The 22605-nt window shown below is 42.0% G+C and overlaps 1 protein-coding gene across 3 annotated transcripts in view; it reads right to left on the bottom strand.

The window, feature by feature from the left end:
- Window positions 1-22605, bottom strand: part of SOX5 (SRY-box transcription factor 5) — an 831751-nt gene that overhangs the window by 548410 nt on the left and 260736 nt on the right. For all 3 annotated transcript variants that reach the window (XM_067559200.1, XM_067559203.1, XM_067559201.1), the window contains one exon: window positions 21813-21899. The gene's annotated coding sequence lies outside the window, so the exon portion shown is untranslated. The remainder of the gene's footprint in view (window positions 1-21812; window positions 21900-22605) is intronic.

Below are 22605 nucleotides of genomic sequence, written 5' to 3'. Positions count from 1 at the left end.
GTACAATGGGAAAAACTTTGGAAATCTTGAAAATTTTCACAGAACAGGAAAGCCATTTCCTGCCCATATCTAAATATGTAGTAAATAGTGAGAAAATCTTTTCCAAAAGGTCCATCCTCAAAAAAAGAGTATTATATAAATGTGACCAGATAGCAAGCGTGAAAAATTGGGACAAGGTAATAGGCGCCTATATAAGACAAAGTCCTGAATATTGGGACTGTCCCTATTAGATCAGGACATTTGGACACCTTATATAAATGTAAGATCATCAATAAATCTATGAGCATTGAAAGTCAATCACTGTAAGGTGATCAGTAAAGTTCTTGTTCCCTCTACCGAAATACATAAGTACAATGTCAACATTTACCAATTGCTACACGGGCATACCATGACATTTTTACTCAGGCTTGTAGCTGTACACACAGGATCCTCCATGCAGCATGACCTCACCACACGTAGGGTGCATGCAAGGTCACGCTGTGTGGAGGACACCTGAGGGCTGGACAGAATCGTCTCATGGCCACAGCTGGTCTGGGGCATGTATTGTATGCCTTGTATACACCAAGGGTATGCCACTGTTTACAAATCCAATGATATCTGGGAAACTACAGTATTTCCTATTCAAAATATGGGGAGGAAATTGAATCACCTCAGATATTACTGTGTGGAGACCGTCAGTACCATTTTTAATGGTGATCACTATTGCTCTTCAGCTCCATTTGTCATTCTGCTCTGGGCTAGAAAATGTGAGTGGGAAAATTCAAATGCAAGCTCTAACTAGACCAATTTCCATGCAAATTTTTCAGAGACAACCTGAAAGATTTACTTTAAAAAAACAACAACAATGAAATTTGAAAATCTTAAACTGAACTAATTGATTTTTGGATATTACTCATGTTGCAAGCTATTTTCTGATACATCAGTGGGGAGAAATGATTACTTGGATACGGCTGTAAATGCTAGTACACTTCTAAATTAAAATCAATTTTCTTGATTAAACTAATTTCTTGCCTGAGAGGGATTAAAATAATTTCATTTTAAAGAAGGTTTTGCTAGAGTGCTGCTCTAGCCACACTTTACCATCCAGTTGCGTGTTTGTGTCATGAGACTTGCAAAAGCTTTTCATGACACTACCAAATGTGTGTAGTGCACTGGTTTTACACACATTTCTATATATGTAACTAGTTTTAGGATGTATGGTACCACAGCATTTTTTTTTTTTGCACGATTAAACATTTTAAACAACAGTTTTTCTTACATGTGGGTGGAGTCTACACCTCACTCCAAGTAGAACTGCTCATACATAGAGTCTAAAAAGCATCATCCTTCCTACAGCATACTTTATTATAAAAAAGGTAATTCCTAAACAATATCACAGAAAAACCCCAGTATAAGCCTCGTTTTCATGCCTGACTGCACATACAATTACTTTAGCCAAATGTCAGCCTCTCCATAGAGTTCTTTCTTTCAGGACCTGTCATTCCAAAAAAATTCTATTCCCCTCATCCTGAGAGCTATTCCCATCCCCCTCTAACATCCATCTACCCCCAGGGTTCTCAACCTACTTACCACTAGAGGCTGCATATGTAGCTCTCCATGTTATATAGGCTGCACCCACATATTATATATATACTACCTGTACAGACCTGAAGATGTCACGTGGGCTGCAGCTGTGTGCTGATTGGGCTACAAGCGGTCTGGAGGCTACAGGTGAGAACCACTGATTTCTACACCAATGAGTCAGAAAAATGGGGTATTTTAGGTAAACAATGCTAGCCTATTGCATCGAGTCCCAACAACACTCTTCCTTCTGCACTTTGTTACATTATAGGTAGTGGTATGTAAGTTACCTACCTACATTAATTAAGCAGGACTGTTACCTCCTTGTTCGCCAAGCCATCCAACCACAATCCCCACACATTCTTTGTTCCATTTATCTTCCAGAATTAAGAACTACTTTCTCCTTTGTGCTCTACAACTAGGGTGACCAGATAGCAAGTGTGAAAAATTGGGAGAGGAGGTGGGGGGTAATAGGCACCTATATAAGCAAAATCCCCAAATATCGGGACTATCCCTATAAAAATTGGGAATCTGGTCACCCTATCTCCCACAGACTCGCAGTGTAATCTTGAGCAAGTCAGAGTAACTACCTTGGCAAATATTTTGTTCTTATATTACAGAAAACAAAAAACAAAAAGCCCACCTTGGATTTAAAGAACATTAAGGTTGCAAAGTCAAGCACTCAAAAGTTAGGAAATGCCAGCATTGAGGTTGCCTAGGCAAAATGAATTTAGCTCCCTTATGAGTACGTATTATGATAAATTCTTTAATTACATGATCACATGCTATTTTTTCCCCCAGGACCTCTGCCTCTTTCAGCACACAAAATGGAAGGGATTCACTTAATGAGCAGGTATTTAATATCTTGTATGGTCCTCAGAATTTAATGCTAGGCCTAATGCCCTAGGCCTTATTTATTGCACACTAGTTACGCCCTGCTATGAAGCCAGAATTATTAAATTTCCTCATGGCTTTTCCATGGTGTCCATTACTATAATAAATTCATTAATCTTTGATTAACTCTATCTTCCCAACATGATTATGAAGTAAGGTAAAATTATTCCCATTTTATAGATGGGGAACTGAGGCACAGAGACAATGTCCAAAATGTACACTGATTTTGAGTTTCCAATTTGAGATGCCTAGGGCCTGATTATTCAGAGAATTTATCATTTTATTTATTCAGAGTACAACTCTCACTGACCTCAGTTGCAACTGTGAGTGCTCAGCACTTCTGCAAATCAGACCTCAGGTATCTCTAGTTGGCCACCCAGAAAACATGGCACACACAATTAGTGACCACTTACAAAAGTTTGGCTTAAGTGATTTGCCCGGCACCACACAGCAACTCTGGAGCAGAAGTAGAAGGAATGTGGGGAGGGTAGAATCCAATTCTCCAGGGCAGCATTCAACTGCTTTAACCACAAGAGTATTCTCTCTATTTCTACAGCCCCCTGCCTCATTCGCTGTATATCTTCCAACTTCTGCAAGAAATAAGGCAGGAGGTCCTAGAGATTACAGTCCTCTTCCTATACAACCTTGATTCGTTCCTTGAGCACCATGTAGCCTGTGCACTGAATGCAAGAGAGGCATCACTGAAAAAAATAATACATGTTCATGTAATTAAAGACTGTCTCATAATGCATATATACAAGGGGGCCGATTTAAGGTTGCACAGGCAACCTTAATTTTGGCATTTCCTAACTTTCGAGTGGTTGGACTTGCAACCTTAGTATTCTTTTTATGTAGGATTTTTTTTAAATGTAATAACGTAGGTTTATTAAAAAAAAAAAAAAAAAAAATTGAAGGAAAAACCCCATCAGTTCCATATCGACTCCCACATGGTTCATCAGCAGGTTTACAATCTTCAGTTCCACCACTCAGACCTCTGATAGCAATGGATAGCAGTAGTAGGTTGTCATCCTCTACACAGACCAGCCGTAGAGAGGGATGGGACACTTAGCTAGGGAATCACATGTATTTGCTTACAGCAGAAGAACAGTGCAAAAGAGGAAACATAGGTTCTATTCCAGGTTCTGAGGAGGATGCACTCTAGTGGTTAGAAACTGTGCTGTCCCTTTCCCCCACTCGCTATGGCTCCTCCAGCCTGTCCTTGATCACAGTCCCAGTCTTTCCTCCATCCCCTTGCTGCCTCATCCGAGTTTCAGTTTGCCCTGTCCCCCTTGCTTCATGTCCGTAACCACACACCCTTTTTGACCCAGCTCTCCACCCCAGCCTTTGGTCCCAGTCTCATCTCACTCCTCCAGCTCTGCTTGTACCAGTCTCCCTCTCCCTCAGGCCTCTCCACCCCACCCTCCAGGCACAACTCCTTAACCCTCTGCATTCCAGTCTTCTCACCCTTGTTGCCTGAGCAACAGCAGAAAGGCAATGAGTTCACAGGAGTTGATCTCAGTTCATTTGCCCAGCACCACAGCAGCCTCTGGCTCCCAAGAAGAGCAAATGCAAAGTCCTACTCAGCCCCTACAGCTCTGTGCTGCAGCATTTTCATCACAGATGGAATCTTCAGAGACTTTAGCTTCCAAAATCTAAAAAGTCTCTTCTGATTATGTGCAAACAGAGTTTCAGAGGCTTGTAACTTCACCAAATTTGGGTGAATTTTCACAAGAACAACAAAATGCATATCCATGACAACAGGGTGGCCCCCCGCTATCCCACCAAATTTCAAGTCCCTGATCCAAAGCATGGATGTATTAGAGCTTCTCAATTGTAAGCAATTGTAAGAATTTTTAAACTGGCAAAACAACTTATTTTTCTCTAGCCTCTTGCTCGAAAACAGCTGAACCATTTTGGCTGAAATTTTACACAAAAACAAACAAACAAACAAACAAAAAATTAAGTCTGAGGCAAACACATCACATGGAAAATTTCAGCTCAAAGTATTACCGTTTGGCAAAGATATAAACAACTGGAAACAGGATTTTATGATGGAAAGCATCAGATGAGGTATTTTCAGTAGAGATAGGGAGGAGTTAGTTCCATTATACAAGGTGCTGGTGAGACCTCATCTGGAATACTGTGTGCAGTTCTGGTCCCCCATGTTTAAGAATGATTAATTCAAACTGGAACAGGTGCAGAGAAGGGCTACTGGGATGATCCGCAGAATGGAAAACCTGCCCTAAAAGAGGAGACTCAAAGAGCTTTGCTTGTTCAGCCTAACCAAAAAAAGGTTATGGAGAGATATGATTGCTCTCTATAAGTACATCAGAGGGATAAATACCAGGAAGGGAGAGGAATTATTTAAGTTCGGCACCAATGTGGAAACAAGAACTAATGGATACAAACTGGCTATCAGGAAGTTTAGATTTGAAATTAGACGCAGGTTTCTAACCATCAGAGAAGTGAAATTCTGGAATAGCCTTCCAAGAGGAGAAGTGGAGACAATAAACCTAGCTGGCTTCAAAACCAAGTTTGATAAATTTATGGAGCGGAAGGTATGATGGAACATCCTAGGTTGGCAATTTTTTGATCTTTGACTACTGGTGGTAGATATGCCAATGGCCTGTGAAGGGATGTTAGATGGGGTGGGTTCTGAATTATTACAGAGAATTCTTTCTTGGATGCCTGGCTGGTGAGTCTTGCCCACTTGGTCAGGGTTTAACTGATTGCCATATTTGGGGTCAGGAAGGAATTTTCCCCCAGGGCAGATTGGCAAATGCTCTGGGAGGTTTTCGCCTTCCTCTGTGGCATAGGGTACAGCTTACTTGCTGGTGGATTCTCTGCACCTTAAAGTCTTTAAGGCATGATTTGAGGACTTTAATAACTCAGTCATAGGTTAGAGATTTATTAAAGCAGTGAGTGGGTGAGATTCTGTGGTCTGCATTGTGGAGGAGGTCAGACTAGATGATCATATTGGTCCCTTCTGACCTGAGAGCCTATGAGTATGCTGCACTACTGTTTACCAGTCTTCCTGTAATCCCCATGCAGAATGGATTCATATAAAGCTATGATTGGGGAGACAGCAGCATCGAGAGGGTTGGATTCATTTCCAAAACAAGCCCTTTTTCATACAACGTATAACTGGACTGTGGAACTCATTGCCACTGGTTGTCATTAAAGCCAATAATTTAGCCAGAGTTAAACGGAGATAAGATATTTATATAGATGTAAGAATGAATATAAGAATAGAAAGAATATTCAGAGTTATAACAGTAATACTAAAAAGTTTTTTAAAAGTATATAAACCTCATGATGGGGGGGCTTACACCAATCTCTAACTACTAGAGATTAGAAGATACCCCGGGTGGATGAATGTCCCCCATCTGCCTACTGGGTAGGATTTCTTGCACCTTCTTATGAAACATCTGGCACTGGCTACTGTTAGAGACTCGATACTGAATCAGATGGACCTCAGATCTGAGCCTCTGTGCAATTCCTACGTCCCACAGCACCAAGCATTTATGAACAGAAGCCGTCCAGGGACTCCATGCCCCGTATTCAGTCTGCAGAGACACATTTTTATTTGCAACACGTATAAAACTATTACAGTTTTTGGGTAAAGCATACGTTTCATTTTACAGGTAATTGTTAGCCTTGAGCAAATATAAGGTATAAGGTACTAGAAGAGAAGATTTGCGTTGGTGAATTAAAATCATGGGGTTATTTCAATTGAAATGAAAGAAAGCACAAAGAAGCTAAAAAGATTAAGTGGTGAGTATTTTATCTTTTTTTAAAAAGTTGATGACATAAAAGCTCAAGCCCTGTTATAAAAGCTGAATAAGATTTCATAGTCTTACCAGGTTTTGTTTTTGGTACAGAAATATTTTGGAGGCGGTGAGCTGAATATTGTGTCTATGTAAAAAAAAAAGGAATAATAATAATAAAAAAAGTTGACCATAAGCTTAGGCCTTGGCTCCAGCCAAGTGCCTGTTGTTATGAAAGCAAGGTGCTCCACACGATCTAATCATAGCACTAAACCTTGTTACAAGCCCTTTTACAGCTCCGATATCTGGGTTACATGGAAACACGCTGGAGAGCCTCCTTGTACTATGAAATAAATGTCATTCTGACTGGCATCCTCTCTTCCAGCGAGTAATTTTCCTCCGCTGATAAATCGATACAGCAAAAACAAATGAAAGCGCACAATGGGCGCACTGAGGATTACATTTTTATTCATGTCAGAGCCCCTGCAGCAGAGGTTTTTTTTTTAAACACAATAGTAGAAAACGATGCACTTGAGCTGTGGGGGTGCAAGAGAGGAAGAGACAGACAGAGGGAAAGCAAGGAGGGAAGAAAGAAAAGGGAAGGAGAAGATGACAGAGGGAAGAAAGAAAAGGGAAGGAGAAGGCAATCTCAGAATTTAGAGCCTGCATCTAGAATTGAAACCCCGTGAAGTTAGGAGTGTTTTTTGGGTGTAGGGTTACAATTCAGGGGCTCATCTCTATTTAAGTTCTTGAAATTTGTTATAACAAAACAAAATACATCCAGAAAACAATGATTTAAATTCCTCTCTCCCTCACGCACACTTTTTGTATGCTTTTGATCCTGCTGTGATTATCCAGCGGGCTCACCCCACTCCTAGAGCTAGCCTTTCCAGTGTGGCTGGGAATGGCTAGACCACGACTTTGCACAGGCGGGAATTCACAGCAAGGATTCGAAAACCTCAGGAAAGTGTTTGATAGCCACAGACAAAAGGACAAACCAACGTGTAAATGAGGACATCAACGGCAGAAGTGAAACTATCTGGCTTTGTGTGCAATTTTATTGCTTGCGAAGGGCCAGACTGACAGCTCTGGCAGACTGAAACCCACTATTTATCCACAGGCAGCCACTGAAGCCTCTATTTATCCAGAGTGTGGAGCTGCACAAGCCTGGATAAGAGCAGCACAAGCTCCCCCACACTTCATTATCAATGTACCTCAGCTCTAAGCTGAATGGGACCAGCTCTAGAGACGGCTGGGGGTAGTTCGGAATCCATGACCATTCAATCCTCCATCTCTGTCCTGAGACTACCAACAATTGCCACATGCGCTTTATGCAGTGTGGGATACGTGTCCATTGGGAATTAGGCCAAAATGACAAAAACATTTCACATGGGTCACAAAACACCTATCATGTGGCAGGAACTTTCAGTCACAACCTGGGCTAGATTGGAACCAGCAAAGTTGAGTTTCATTACAATTCCCTAAGCCTCATTAAATTTGCTCTTCTTTGGTTTTCAGTGTTTGTAGTTCCTGTGATGGTCAGCTAGAAATTACAGAGAATTTTCTTCTTCTTCTTAACCAAAAGGCCATGACACAACAGCAACGTAATGCGAAGTGAAGTCTTTCTACAACACTGAGGAGGCCAAGATGTGTGCCCAATAAATGTAAGCGGACATGATATCCTTTGTAATCACAGTGAGATGAAGATGTGAACTGAATAAATGCTTTAAAAACATCATAGATTCTATTAGATGCAAGAGATTGAGGCGTTAGGCACCTTTTAGCTCAACTTTCATTTAATTTACTGCTTGCAGTACTGTAGTCTAAAGGGAGTGAAAAAATCTTCTCTCTAATTTTTTTTCCCCCTTTTCATGAGCTGACCAAGGAGATGAAATCTGGGTACTTTAATTACCATTCAGAGCCAAAGGCCTGGCCTTTGATATGGAAATCCCACTTCAACTCCAGCTTGCTGCTGCCTTTCCCTGTCCCCCTCTCCTTCCAATCTACCAACATGAATTTTAAGTAGCCTTGTCAACACCTGATAGTGAAAGCCAACAGACGCTTGTGCAACTAAGTTTGTGCTGTTGTGATGTTTTTCCTTAGGAGGGAACGGGGGAGGGAGGAAAGGGAAGGTTAGAAATCGCCCAAACTTAAGTGACCAGATTGCAACAGCTTCTTTTTTCTGGTCAGTGTGTTGTGTGGGCCCTGCTACATAGAGCAGCTCGCATTAAAGGGAGGAGGGGGAAAGGGAACGGATGAAAGCTGTCATGTACAGTTACCCTGTTATTGTCATCTGCCTGCTGCATGACTCCCGGCTTTGCTATAATTATTAATTGCACTTGTCAACTGTCATTAATTCCTCTTTAGCATCCCTGTCTTGGAGTAATTAGACAGAACAGCCTCACTGCACTCATTGTTTTGAAAGGCCCCTGAAAGAGCCCAATGGGCTTTGAGAAGAGACAGCCCTCATTAAGACAATAGAGTACCTCAGAATTAACCCTTCCCAAGGTGTGAAAAGAAGCAGAAATCCTGATACCAACATTTCAGTTTTTCAGATTTCTGCCCCAGTATTTTTTCCAAAGTGGCTAGGGAACTTGGGTGTGTCAGCTTTGGGGCACCCACAATTAGATGCCTTAAAAGGGTCTGGTTTTCAGAAGGTGGGTGTCAGGGACGTGGGCAGTCATGCCTAGTGGCTGGAGCAGGCATCAGGCAGCCAGAAGTCAGAGCCCAGGCTCAGAAGCAGGTAACCTGGAGTGAGGAAAGGCAGGAGCAAGGCTGGGAACAAGTAGGAGCAGGAGCTACCACAGCCATGGGCAAATGTTTTGAGCAGCCACTGAACTGCTGCTGCTGCTTGGCTTCAGAGCCAGCCGGCTGACTCTCCTAACCAATCAAGCAGTTTAGCCAATCAGGAGGCTTACTACAGGCCAGCTATGTTCACTAGGGAACCCAGACACTGGCTCTACTGCAGCTCCCACTTCCCAACTGGCTCTCCTGCAGGCCTGATTCCTGACAATAGATACCCAGCACTTTCTAAAAGTCAGGACCCTTAAAGCCAGATGTCTCAGGCTGAGCTCCCAAAAATTAAGGCAGTAAAAAAACCCTTACTAGATGCTTTGTAAAATATTGGCCTAAATAGTTTATCTTTTCCACTTGAGCAAAAGGATTTTACAAAGTACTGTTGTGGAAAAGCTACTGTATAAATAGCATCATGGGATGGCAATGTTCAATCTCTCTCTCTGACTTCCAGATCAAAGTTGCTCAATTTGCAGATTGTGGGGGGTGAGCGGGGTGTGGGGGGGAGGGTGTATTTTCTAATTGCCAGCACTGAAAATTCAACCTGGGATCTGAAAGCCAAACTTTGCTCTCACCAGTTCCCACACAATCACCAATAATGAAGATTCTCATGGCCATATACTTTCCTTACCTGCACTTGTTCCCCATTATCTTCCATTTCTTTCCTGTCTAAACTCAGGTGTCTTCAATGGGATTACACAGGTATAAGAGGACAAAATTTGGCTTGCAGCTGGCATTCAGTTAAAAATTGTATTGATAATGCATGAGTGAGAACGGAAACCAGTTTACTTTACTAGAGTTGTACTGGCTTTGCAGAGCTAAAGGGAGCAAAACCTTGTGTGTGTAAATAAGATATGGTGAGAAGACACGAGTCTAAATATATACACGGGAAGCAAATTTGTTGAGTAAGACGAGGCCATATTTATATAACCATTGTTCAGAGCAAATTGCCCTTTAAGTTGGAAATAGCCAGTTGCTGCTGGAAAGTAGGAGCATTTCCTCTCTCTGTCCCTTCCATGAAAAATTTCCCATTTCTTTTTGGGTGCTTATTGAACTCAAGCCACCAAAGCCACTAACTAGTGAAAAAGACAAACTCTGAACAACATCTTCAGTGTCAGGAACTTTAAGAGTTTAATTCACAGCTTTACCTTCATTGGATGTGTCTTAGTAGCTTGTGATTCAGTAAAGTAACAGGGAGCTTTTCATGGAGCCATGGGAAAAAATGGTCACCTACCTATTCGTAACTGTTGTTCTTCGAGATGTGTCACTCATGTCCATTCCAAGTAGGTGTGTGCATGCCATGTGCAAGTCGTTGGAAGGTTTTTCCCTTGGTGGTACCCATTGGGTCGGTGCAGGCTCCCTGGAGTTACACCTTCATGGCACCATATGTAGGACCCTCCCGACCTGCTGTGTCTTTGGTTCCTTCTTGCCAGCTGGCTCTGACAGAGGGGAAGGCGGATGGATTTGGAATGGACATAAGCAACACATCTCGAAGAACAAGAGTTACGAAAAGGTAGGTAACTGATTTTTTTTCTTTGAGTGCTTGCTCGATTCCAAGTAGCTGACTCTCAAGCTGACCATAGGAGGAAAGGTCAGAGCTTACGGAATCGCTGATTGAAGCACTGCTCTGCAGAATGCTGCATCGGTCCTGGCCTGTTGGGTGATGGCATAATGCGATGTGAACATGTGGATTGATAACCATGTTGTGGCCCTGCAGATTTCCTGCGTAGAGACATGCACCAGGAATGCTGCTGAGGAGGCCTGAGCCCTCATGAAGTGCATTGTCAGCGCTGGGGCTGGCACCTTTGCCAGATCATAAACAAGTCCTAATGCAGGATGTGATCCACGATGAAATCCTCTGGGATGATACCGGAAGACCCTTCATCCTGTCTGCTACTACAACAAAGAGTTGGTTTGATTTATGAAATGGTCTTGTCCTTTCAATGTAGAAAGCCAGTGCCCACCTGACATCCAGGAAATGGAAACTTTGTTCCTGGTTATCAGCATGTGGCTTAGGAAAGAATACTGGAAGGAAGAGGTCCTGGTTCGTATGAAACTGGGATACCACCTTAGAGAGGAAGGCTAGTTGTGGTTGCAGCTGGACCTTGTCCTTATGGAACATCATGTACGGAGGTTTGGATGTCAGGGCCTTGAGCTCAGACACCCTGCTAGCTGAGGTTATCATGACCTGGAACACCACCTTCCATGAGAGGTAAAGGAGTGAGCATGCTGCTAAGAGCTCAAAAGAGAGGCCTCATAAGCCTGGACAGCACCAGGCTAAGGCCCCAGACCAGTATTGGATGGCAAACTTGGGAGTATAGTCTGTCCAGGCCCTTGAGAAAATGGGATGGAATGCAAAGATCGCCGCTAGGTGCACCTTTATGGATGACACTGCCAGACCTAGCTGCTTCAAGTGCAACAGATAGTCCAAAATGAAGAGTAACGCTGCTTGTGTCGGAGAGGTGCCATTCTGCATTGCCCAAATGGAAAACCTCTTTCACTTGGCCAAGTACGTAGCCCTGATGGATGGTTCCTGCTGCCAAGGTGGACCTCTCTGACAAACCCTGAGTATATGGCCTCCATGGGATTTAACCATGAAGTTTCCACACTGTGAGGTGGAGAGACTCAAAGCTGGGATGTTGGAAGTCTTGTGTGATTAGGTTCGGCACCGGCAGGGTGATCTGTTATATCAATGCTGTTGGGGTCAGGTTTTGGCTAGGAGAATGACAGATGCTCTGTCCCTCCTGATCTTGAGCAGCACCTTGTGAACGAGCAGGAAAGGTGGGAATGCGTAAAGCATGTGTCCTTTCCAAGGAAGGAGGAATGCGTCTGCGATCAAGCCCAGGCTGTGGTTCAGGAATGAACAAAACTGTTGACACTTCCTGTTGATTCTTGTTGCTAACAGATCTACTTGGGGAACTCCCCATTGCTGGAAGACGCTTTTCACGACATCTGGGTGAATAAACTGCTTGTGGTAGCAGAAGGATCTGCTGAGATGGTCCGCCGGCTTGTTCTGTGATTTCAGGAGGTAAGATGCCTCTAGGTGCATGGAGTGAGCTATGCAGAAATCCCCCAGTTTGAGGGCTTCTTGACACAGGGGAGAGGAGCATGCTCCACCTTGTCTCTTTATATAAAACTGTTGTGTTGTCCATCATGACTGATACACATCTGCCTTGTAGAAGGGACTGGAAGGTGTGACAGGCTAGGCGAACCTCTTTCAGCTCCCTGATGTTGATGTGGAATGACAGTTCTGCTTGAGACCAGTGGCCTTGAGGTCAAAAGGTCCCTAAATGCACTCCCCACCTCAACAGTGATGCGGTCATGACTAGACATGACGACGGCTGGGGTCTGGAGAAAGGCACTCCTGCACATACCGACTGAGGGTTGAGCCATCACAAAAGGGACTCGATAATTTGAGGGGGGAAGTGAAACTACCTTGTCTAGTTTGTCTCTGTTGCCAGCCAAGCCTGAAGAAGTCTGATCCACACCCTCGCATGTTGGACCACATATGTGCAGGAGGCCATGTGACCTAGAAGCTTCAAGCAGCTCTGAGCCATTATGGTAGAAAAGCATCTGAAGTCCTCTGATGGAGCAAATGGTCTGGAAGCGAGACTTTGGTAGAAGTGTCCTCGCCTGGCACGAGTCTAGGACTGCTCCTATAAACTCTTTTCTTTAAGTAGGGGACAAGATCAACTTGGGTACATTTAGCTGTAGACCCAGTCTGTTGAAGGTCGACAGAATCAGGTTGACATGTGCCTCTACCTGCTCCCTGGAGTGGCCCTTGACAAGCCAGTCATCCAGATATGGGAACACTTATATCTGTCGTCTCCTTAGGAATGCAGCGACAACCACCATACATTTGGTGAACACTCGAGGGGCTGCTGACAGGGAGCCCGTCTATCAGAGGCAATTGAGTGGGAATGCCTAGAGTAAGACCCCTGGGCCTGGTGATGTGCCTAAGGGGTACAAAAGGGGCATTTCATGGACATCTGCCACCGCACTGGCCAAGGTCCCATGAGGGGAGCCTGCTCCTTCTACTCACTGTAGCAGTGCCACTCCGCTGACTATGCTTCAAAGGGTACAACTCCACCTCTGAGTCTGATGACACTGAGCACAGAGACCACGGCGGTGCCAAGTGAGACAGTGCTAGAGAACGATGCCAAGGGGAAGGTGATTGGTGCCGCATCACGGCAGGTTTGCCTATACATGGCACCACACTTCACTGCAGTGCCGGAGGTCTTCATTCTGGAACTCTCTCCATTCTGGCAGGAGACTGCTGTGCCATCATGGCTATCAGGTTGCTAGCCACGTCAAAAGTGTCAGGTGTGGAAGGGAAGTCCAACTCTTCCACCTGGCTCTCCCTTACAGGTGAGTCCACTGGGGCCAGACTCAACGGAACCCTCTGCAAGTCCAAAGTCGATAGTGCCACCCTCCAGTGGGGTAGGCACTGGGTGCCCCGGTGCAGGACACACACCATTAGTGCCGTCCCTCCCCGCTGCCTTCACTGTGGGCAAATGCCGTCCATCAGTCTTTTGGAGCCTCTTGTTAGACTCCAGAGACTGGGAACCATGCTGGGTTGTCTTTGGTGCCGGGAACACCAGTGCCAGGATTCTCTCAGTGATGAGTCCTTTTTGATGCTGTAGACTCTCTAATAGAGGCCAACGCGCTCTGCACTGAGGTACTGGGTGCTGGGTCTGAGTGGTTTGCCGCCAGTTGGGGACAGAGAGCTGTCTCTATTGAGGAGGTGTTTAAATCTTCCATTCCTCTCCTTCTTGATCTTGGGACGGAATCCCCTGCAAATCCTACAGCAATCAGTCTGGTGGGATTCACCCAGGCACTTCAGGCAGGATTCATGGGGATCGCCCTTTGGCGTAGGTTTATGGCAATTCCCACATGGTTTGAATCCTTGGGACCGAGGCATGCCCTGGTTTTTGGGTGGGAGTAAACTTATTGGGGGGAACCCCCCAAAGAAAACTTTAGCTGGCTAGTTAACTACTACTAACTAATTCTATTCTCATTATTTATAGGAACCACAGTAGAAGACCACTGGGGAAAATGCTTGCTGAAGCAAGAGAAGATAGAAGCTCCAATGACTGTCATGGGCAGTAAGAAGGAACTGAAGAGGCAGCGGGTTGGCAGGGCCCTATATACGGCGCCATGGAGACATGACTCCAGAGGGCGCCTGCACTGACCCGATGGATACCGCTAGCAGAAAACCTTCCAACGACAGTGCACGTGGAATGCACACACCTACTTGGAATCGACATGAGCAAGCATTCGAAGGAGGAATATATTTTGAAGTACAAACAGCAGTAGCCAATCTCATATGTGGATCTGCATCAGATTTGTGGCACTGTACACGAGACATCAGAAAATAAGAATTGGGCCCTAAATCTGACCATTGAACACCACTTGACTTTCAGCTAGTGTAGATATAGTCAATCAATGTGACAACACAAGTGATTGTCCCAAGACTGGACATGTTTCTGCAATGAGCCAAGTGCCTTTCACTCATTAATTCTCACTAGCATCTTTCAGGATGGATCTCACACTATACAGACTATAGTATTGCAGCCAAACCTCATTATTACCTCAGCAGTCAGAAAGCCCTGGTGAGCTACCCCTAAATTGAAAATTATTACAACCTCCAGTGTTTTTGCTGATGTTTGTTCCTCAAGTATATTATTATTATTAACTATTTATTGCTATCTTCTGGAGGTAGGCCCTAACTGCACCTCCTATAATGAATATAATCTTAAAAACAGACTTGGTACATTCTCCTGCACATTAGAAGCCTGATTCACCCGATGGAGTAGAAAACTGACATACCTCATGGGTGAATCAACTTTCGTGAGATCTGCCAAGACACTTTTGGAACATCTGGCAGCAGCCAACAGGTTAAATATGTATGCCATATCTGGATCAAACACCAATTGGTGTTTGATAGCCATTTTAACATATATACACACATGGTTTTCCAATGAGCTTTGAGAATTAACATTTTGATGCACAGATTAGAGGTTTTGTGAATAACAGTAATTCACTGAACAGGTCTTTATCAAATGGCTTCAATGGCATATTTGTGCATCTTTCCATCCCTCCCATTTAAAACAATTCATGCCAGCTAAAGAAAGAAATTAACAAGCAACAAAGCAAATAAAACCTATGAGCACCTGGGAAACACACCAACATCTTCATTAAAGATAATAAATTCTCTACTCCATAGTCTCTCCAGTGAAAACTGTTCAAGTGATGATTAACCAACAAGCTAAGTATTCAGCTCTGATTTTAGCCTATTTTGAATGGCTTTTGCCCAAGGCAAATTGAAGCAGAAGATTAAGAAAAAACAAACAAACACAAAACCACCTCCCAAATGGATTAAAAATCTAGTTAATACCATTTTGGGGCTCATTATAACAATAAGTAATATATATATATATGTGTGTGTATGTATTTAACTCTGTGAGTGTGTGTGTGTATTTTTTATAACTCAGACAGTTCTTCTCTAGAGGATTACTCCAATATTTATTTTTACTTCAGAGAGATTTAAAATGATTCCAACTAAACAAGAAGTTATATTAGAACTCACCTCTCAGCCGATCATAAATTAACTTTTTCAAAAACTTGTAGTTTCTAATAGTTATATGGGCCCTAATTCTCTTGGAAACATTTTTAGGTCATTATTCTGGGAGTTATTAGGTTGGAAAACAGCTTCTAGGCAAATGATGCTATTCACAAACCTTTTACACCAGAAATAATGGTTGGATTATTTCTGCCTCACAAGTAGTCTTGAGGTCTGATTTCTGATTTCTTTTATTTCTGGAGTTTCTGCACAAAGGCAATGTTCCTTGCTGTTAAATAATAATACTGAACAGTTTAAAAACATAAAAATGGAATTGTTATAAGGATTTTGATGGCAATAATGAGAGCAGGCTGTTTGAACTATTTTTCGACCTCCACTTATCTTCTTACTCGCACTGCTCTTTTGTGTTTCCAAGGGCACCTGAATGCTTTGGTGTTTCCCAAAACTACCAATTTCAAGGGCCTTTCAAGCATCTTGAATTTTTCACATTTCTTCTAGAGTGTTATCCTTTTTAAAAATTGACTGGAATCTCACAGCAATAGAGAAAAATAATAAAGAATAAATTTGTTCCTGTTGTGGATAGTAAACAGATGACCATGTGGCTGTGAAAATTGAGAACATTCCTATTTTCAGGGCCTGTTCCAATGCCCCTGTTGTTTTTGCCAAAAAGAAGTGTTTTGCCCTGGCATTTTGTAATCCTCTGTAGACTATCCAGCTGAAGGAACTATTGAGTATCCGATCATGTGAAATTGGCAGTAGACTAGCAAAAATCCTCCTGCAGCTCAAGATACATGGTTGTTTGTTTATCTTTTGTATTTCGCTCATCTGGAAAACACACATTAGATCTGACATGGGGCAGTTCAACTTTTGTTCCTAGTCAGTTTCTTTGGTTTTATCCTAGAACATTAATAAAATGTTGTTGTATTTGAATTTCCAATATTGCAAGAGAAAATTTCAATAAAAAATAATTGAAAACCCATCATGATAAGTACAATTTCATTCACAATGAAAAAAAGATTGACATTTTTCTTCATACTAAGGTTTTCTTAGCTCTTCCCCTCCTCCTCCCCTACATCCTAAACACACATTAAAAATTCCTCATATACCTTGCAATAATGCTACCATTTAACATATGTTTATTTCTAGATCATCGAACAGACATGACTAGAAGTGACCTCTGACTATGCACTTGCAAATAGCCTGATGCTGCAAGGTGCTATGGGCTTCCACAAGGCACCAGACACCATTCATTGACTTTCAGCATCTGTTGAGTATGCACAGCATCTTTCAGGATCTAGCCCAAAGTGTGTAATATGCACAAATCAGGTTAACACATGTATAAAAACTATAAAATGAACCCACAATTTTTTTTTTTAAATTTTTTTTTTTAAAGCTAGAGAATGAGTTGAGGACCTTTTTGAAAACCAGGGTCACATGTCATCACTTTATAAATCAAGGCTTATAGGTAGGAATGGATAAAGAGCCGTCATGCAGAATCAGCTCATACCACAATCGATCCTAATCAAGTAAATAATCCTAACCCTATTTGTTCACATAAGGGCAAATCCTGAACGCCTAATGGGAAAATCCTGAAGTCTTAATGCCTGAATAATGACTTGAGAATTTAGCCCAAAAATATTTTTATATAACTCAATCAACATACCCATTTTTCCAATCCTTTCTTTTTTCAAATAAAATAATTAAATTTTAACCACAGAAGCCTTCATGTTGTATAACTAGTTATTAGCAAAACCGTGTCCATTAATTCTTACCCTGAAGGTGGCAATTCTAATCTTTGCAGAACAAGGGAGTCATAGCTTGAAGTAAAACTTCAGCATTACAAAACTGTAGCAGGATTAAAAAGCAACAGAATCTCCTAATATATGATTCGTAGAGGAAATGATATCATAGAATGTGGTGACCAGAGGATTCTGTGGTATCACTTCCTAAAGTATATTAAGAAATGTGTTAATTTGCCCAGAATCTCCACCATTACTACCCAGGAAAATGGCAATAAACATACACAAAAAAGGCCTTTTTAGATAATTAAAAGTTAAGAGATGTAAACATAATTAAAAGAAAAAAAGAAGAAATGTTGCACTTAGTTCCCTGAGTTATATTACGAATAAAAACAAAAACAAATATAATAACTTATCCCAGCAGTTCAGATTTTCTAATTTATATAGAATGGATTATTACTTAGACAATCTGACCCTGGGCAAAACTTCCTCAACTGAGAAGATTTACAATCTAATTATACAGGAAGTTCTGCTGAGACAGTTTGGGTGCAATGGTCTTCTATTACATTAGCTTAGCTAAAATAGCTGCTTCTTTGCTTGCTTGGTGTTCCAAGCACTCATATGGAAACAGAAAATCTTTCGTTTACATCCTTTATTTCCCTTTAGTCTTTCTCACCACTACTGTAAGCAAAAGCTTTCATTCCCTGCTACAAACAGCAATAGTGGGCGTATGTTGTTGATGGGGAACTCTGAGTTGCTTTTGCTCTGATCCATGTTTGGTGAACTGACTTTAAAAGGACCATCAAAATATTTTTCATAATTTTACAATGATAAACAAACAAACAAAACCTCTCTCTGCTTGTAAATAATCTTGTGGAAAACCTGAAGCTGAAATATGGGTCCATACACACCATTATTCTCTCCTCTTCATACTCACACACAGTTTTATTATTCTAGGGTGGCTTCTAAGAGTTGTGCTGCTAAATATTTTTAGCAGTGCATTTGCTTAGATTAAAAAATTAATCCCTACACCTTAAAAATATGTGAACTTTCCAAACACACAGGTCTGTGTTTGGCCTCCATATTTTCCCTATCAAGCACTCTTAAGGGTCTCTTTAACTAGATATAGAATGCAGTGTTGATATAGTTGAGTAGATGGAGAGTTCTATATTTGCATAGCTGGAGAAACCAGAGCCTCCTTTCTTTACAGTGAGTGTTTTGATTTCAAAAGGTCAGGGGTTTGTGCCATGGCCTTTCAGTCTTGATAATTACGTATGCATAGTAATGCACATTTTTATCTACAGGTGGCAGACCTTTTAAAATCATCTTCAATCAAATTCATTATACATTTTTGTTGATACCACCACCCACATTAAAAAGTAGAAATCTGCAGCACAAAGTTCTAATTAATGTTGTTCAATTTAGATGACAGATTTGTCAACAAAGTGGCTCATTCGCAAAGGCTGATGACCCTTGTTAGAATGAAGGACTTAAAAAATAATCAGTCATCCATTCTATGGTGATCTTTTATTATTCAGAAATCATTTAGCAACTTATAGAAGGATTTATTTTTTCTATAGAGTAGAAATTTTATTGCCTACACTAGTGGTCACTAGTTGGTAAAACAGCTATTTCTTGTTTCATAAACTCAATAAGATGAGGAAGCAGTACAAAAAGGTCACAATCCATTATCTGCAGTTAGAAGACAAAAGTGAGTCACAAAGCTTTTGTAAATAAAATCAACTGTTTAAGACACTATTGGCCAGATCCTCATCTGGTATAAAATGGCAAAGCTCTATTGACTTCAATGGAATAATGCTGATTTATAATACATGAAGATCTGTCCAGAATGTGGGCTCAATCCTGTAGTCTTCCGTTCGCTGGTTTCAATAGAAATTTTCCACACAAGGCTTGGGTAGAGGTCCCCCATGTGTGGACTAAACGCACAAACACGCACATCTACATTTTAAAGAGGTGTGTGTCAACATCAGATTTTAAAAAATCCTTATCTGTGTTCCCAGTAACACCTTCAATCATCGACACTGAAGGACATTTCACCAACTGATTTACTTTTCCCCATTTATGGCACTTCCCAATTCACTCAACTAGTCCGCATAGCCAGTTTCTCTCTCCCGCTCCAGGCACCAACCTAAACTAAATATACCCCTGCATCGGATTGTCAGATTCTCAACTCATGGAAGTCAATGGAGCTAAGCTGATTTCACCAGCTGAAAATCTAGCCCAGTGGTTCCCAAACTATGGCCCAGGGGCCAAAAGTGGCCCACAGGGTCTTTCAAAGTGGCCCGCTGCTCTCCTCCTGCTGGCTGCAGAAGGGAGCTGCTGTCTAAGGATCCACACAGAGCATGTTGCCGTGGGGCTACAAGACCAGTGCAGGCTCCTTGCTGCACCCAAGGGGACAGGAGATCAGTGCTACCCACCCCTGGTTCTAGCAGGGAGCATGGCAAAGGGCTCTGCCTGGGTCCCTAGGCGCTGGGGTCAATGCTGGAGCCAGAGGGAGGGGAGCACTAATCTCCAATCCCCTGGCTGCAGAAGGGAGCCACTGCCTAGGTACCCAGGTGGAGCACACAGGGCTACATGAGGTGTGCGGTTTCCATGCTGCAGCCAGGGGGACGAGAGATCAGCAAGGAGGCAGCCTCCACACTGAACTCCTTCCATCTGGCAGCAGTCAGGAGGGGATGGGGGAGGAGGAGCAGCCAGGACCTACCATGCTTGAGGAGTGGGCAGGATTCTAAAAATAAGTGCCTTCCAGTTTGGCCCGCACTTAGCACGCCACCCACTGTGACTTAGCTGCCAGGCCATGCGCTTCAGTGTGTAGTGACAGTCATTCATCTACACTAGTGCTTTGTCTGTGAGTGTGTGACATACTGTGACTAATATGTAGGTGTAAAATAGTGAATGTAAAAATGAGCACAGTAACATCAAAAGGTTTACTTTACATATGTAATGATTTGTAGTCCTTAATGGTGTGTATGTCAATACATTTTTTATGAGTTGTTAGACTGGTGGCCCTTCAGGGTTGTAAAAATGATGTTTGTGCCCTCGAGTCAAAAAAGTTAGGGACCGCTGATCTAGCCCTAAATCCCTACTTACAGTGGGCCTGATTCTTCACTGCCTTACACCTTGTGTTCTCATTTACACCTGAGAAAAACAAGTGAAAAGCCAGTGCAAAATGTGCCTACTGTTGTGTGGGAGTAAATAATTCTGATTGGGTAGCATTTCACACTTACCTTGCAAAGATGTAAATGATATTACAAGGTGCAAAGCAAAAGAGAAACAGGGGAAGGTACTTAGAACCCAATCCTGAGAGGAATTCAATGTTCTATGAGGTATCATTTTCAACTCTTCCGGAAGTCAAAGGGAGATGAAGACACTCATCCATCTCATGAAGGTGCTCAGCACTTCCTAGGATCAGGCTGTGAGGCCCCAATCCTGCAAACACTTTCTATTCATGGTAGTAAAATTCAGCATACGTATAAGTCCTTAACATGTTAACTTGATGATCTTTTTATTTTATTTCATAAATTGAAACAAAGGAAAGTAAAATTTCAAACCTGTTCAACATCCCAAATTAATAAAAGAATATGTGGATAGACTTAAAATAATTTTAGATTTTAAATTTTAGAGCAATATATTGGGAAATATTTCTATCTACTTGCTGAGACCTGAGATTTTAAATACTCCATTTTATCCCCCTCTAAAAGCTATCACAACTAGTTCATGAAAGCCTAAAGCAGTGCAGAGAGCTCTGCAAAATGCTCTGCGTTCAGGCCCCTAGTCAGCAAAGCACATCAGCACATGTTTAACTTTAAGCACATGAGCAAACCCATTGATTGCAGTGAACCTCTCCCCTGGTGTAAGTGCTTTGCTGAATCAGGGTCACGCCTGGGAAAATGGAATCCCGAAAACTCAGTTTTCATCTATCTTAACACACCTGATCCTGCAAATTCATAATTACTGTTGCGAATTCAACAAATGCAATGACAGTCCACTGTGTTGGTAGGAGAGGCCAAAATTTAACAGAAAGAAAGAGTGTGCAACCCACTCACCCCCAGATGTGGTCAATTCAAGGGAAAGTTGAGGCACTTTGCCCAGGCAGCACAGGAAAGCCTGGACTACAGCTACCCTGTTCTGTAGTTAGAGAGGATAAATAATGAAGACTGCAGCCTCCAGGACTTCCAATTGAACACCCTTCACAGCACTTTAAGTTATTTTGAAAAGTTCATCCCAAAAGAGAATTCTAGAGTGAATATCAAAACTCTACTCAGAGACATTAATAAATTATGTTCAGTATATGTATTTAAGTGAGGAAAAAATGTCCGTACTAATGTGTATCGTGGGAACCTTATAACTGACTCTCTATTTTCTCCACAACGTTTTCCCTCACATCACACACTTCCATGCTGCTAACTCTCCTGAGTAATTGCACTGTGTCTTTATATGGTTCTGTTTTCTTACCCAGTGCTGAAGAGCTGGGGTTATTTTCAACTTCTGGAATCTTGTAAACAGGATCAAAGAGAAACCGGGTCATCAGCAAGAGGAAGGCTAAAAAATAAAACAAAATGCATATCAACAGTTAGATTTTAAAAGGAAAATGCATCCAAATCATGAAACAAAAGCCTGGGTTCCTCTAACACCACCCTATTCCTTTATTTTTGGCTCATGAACTCTTTCTTGCAAAACTGAGACTGGTGTAAATTAAGGTGTGATCCAAAATATTTCACATGTAAAAGCTGCCATGAGGAGAAAAAAAATACCACAATGTCAGACAGTATTAGAACTAAAGCATATCCCTCTTATCATCATAACCAACACAGCTCTAATTTTGTCCTTTTTCTCTAGGCCATTTAAACTGCTAATCCATGCTCAGTGGTTCCATTTCTATGCCTGTAACTTTCTTCTTTGAGTAGACTGTTTAGGATGGTCCGGGGGGAGAGTCTCTGTTCTATCTCAAGTTCCACCACTCACTGATGTCTTGTGACTATGTAATCATAAGCAATTCAATTAACTTCTCCTTGCCTCAGTTTTCCTGTCTATAAAATGGGGACAATAATATTTACCCACCTCACTAGTTTACAGTGGAAAAGAGATTTCACAATATAAACTGTTCAATATTATTTTCTAACTTGGCTTCATGTTTTGCAACAGGTTTTTGTAGTTTAGAAAGTGTCAGGATAGGTTAACAATCATACTAATGGAGAAAAATCAATAGGGATTCTAAATTAAAAAATAAACCCTGACAGGATCTTAA

This window comes from Emydura macquarii, unplaced genomic scaffold (genome assembly GCF_026122565.2).
Source record: "Emydura macquarii macquarii isolate MOO-44397 ecotype Brisbane River unplaced genomic scaffold, CSIRO-AGI_Emac_v2 contig_2205, whole genome shotgun sequence".
Taxonomy (NCBI): Eukaryota; Metazoa; Chordata; order Testudines; family Chelidae; genus Emydura; species Emydura macquarii.
This window is presented reverse-complemented; position numbering and strand designations above follow the sequence as displayed.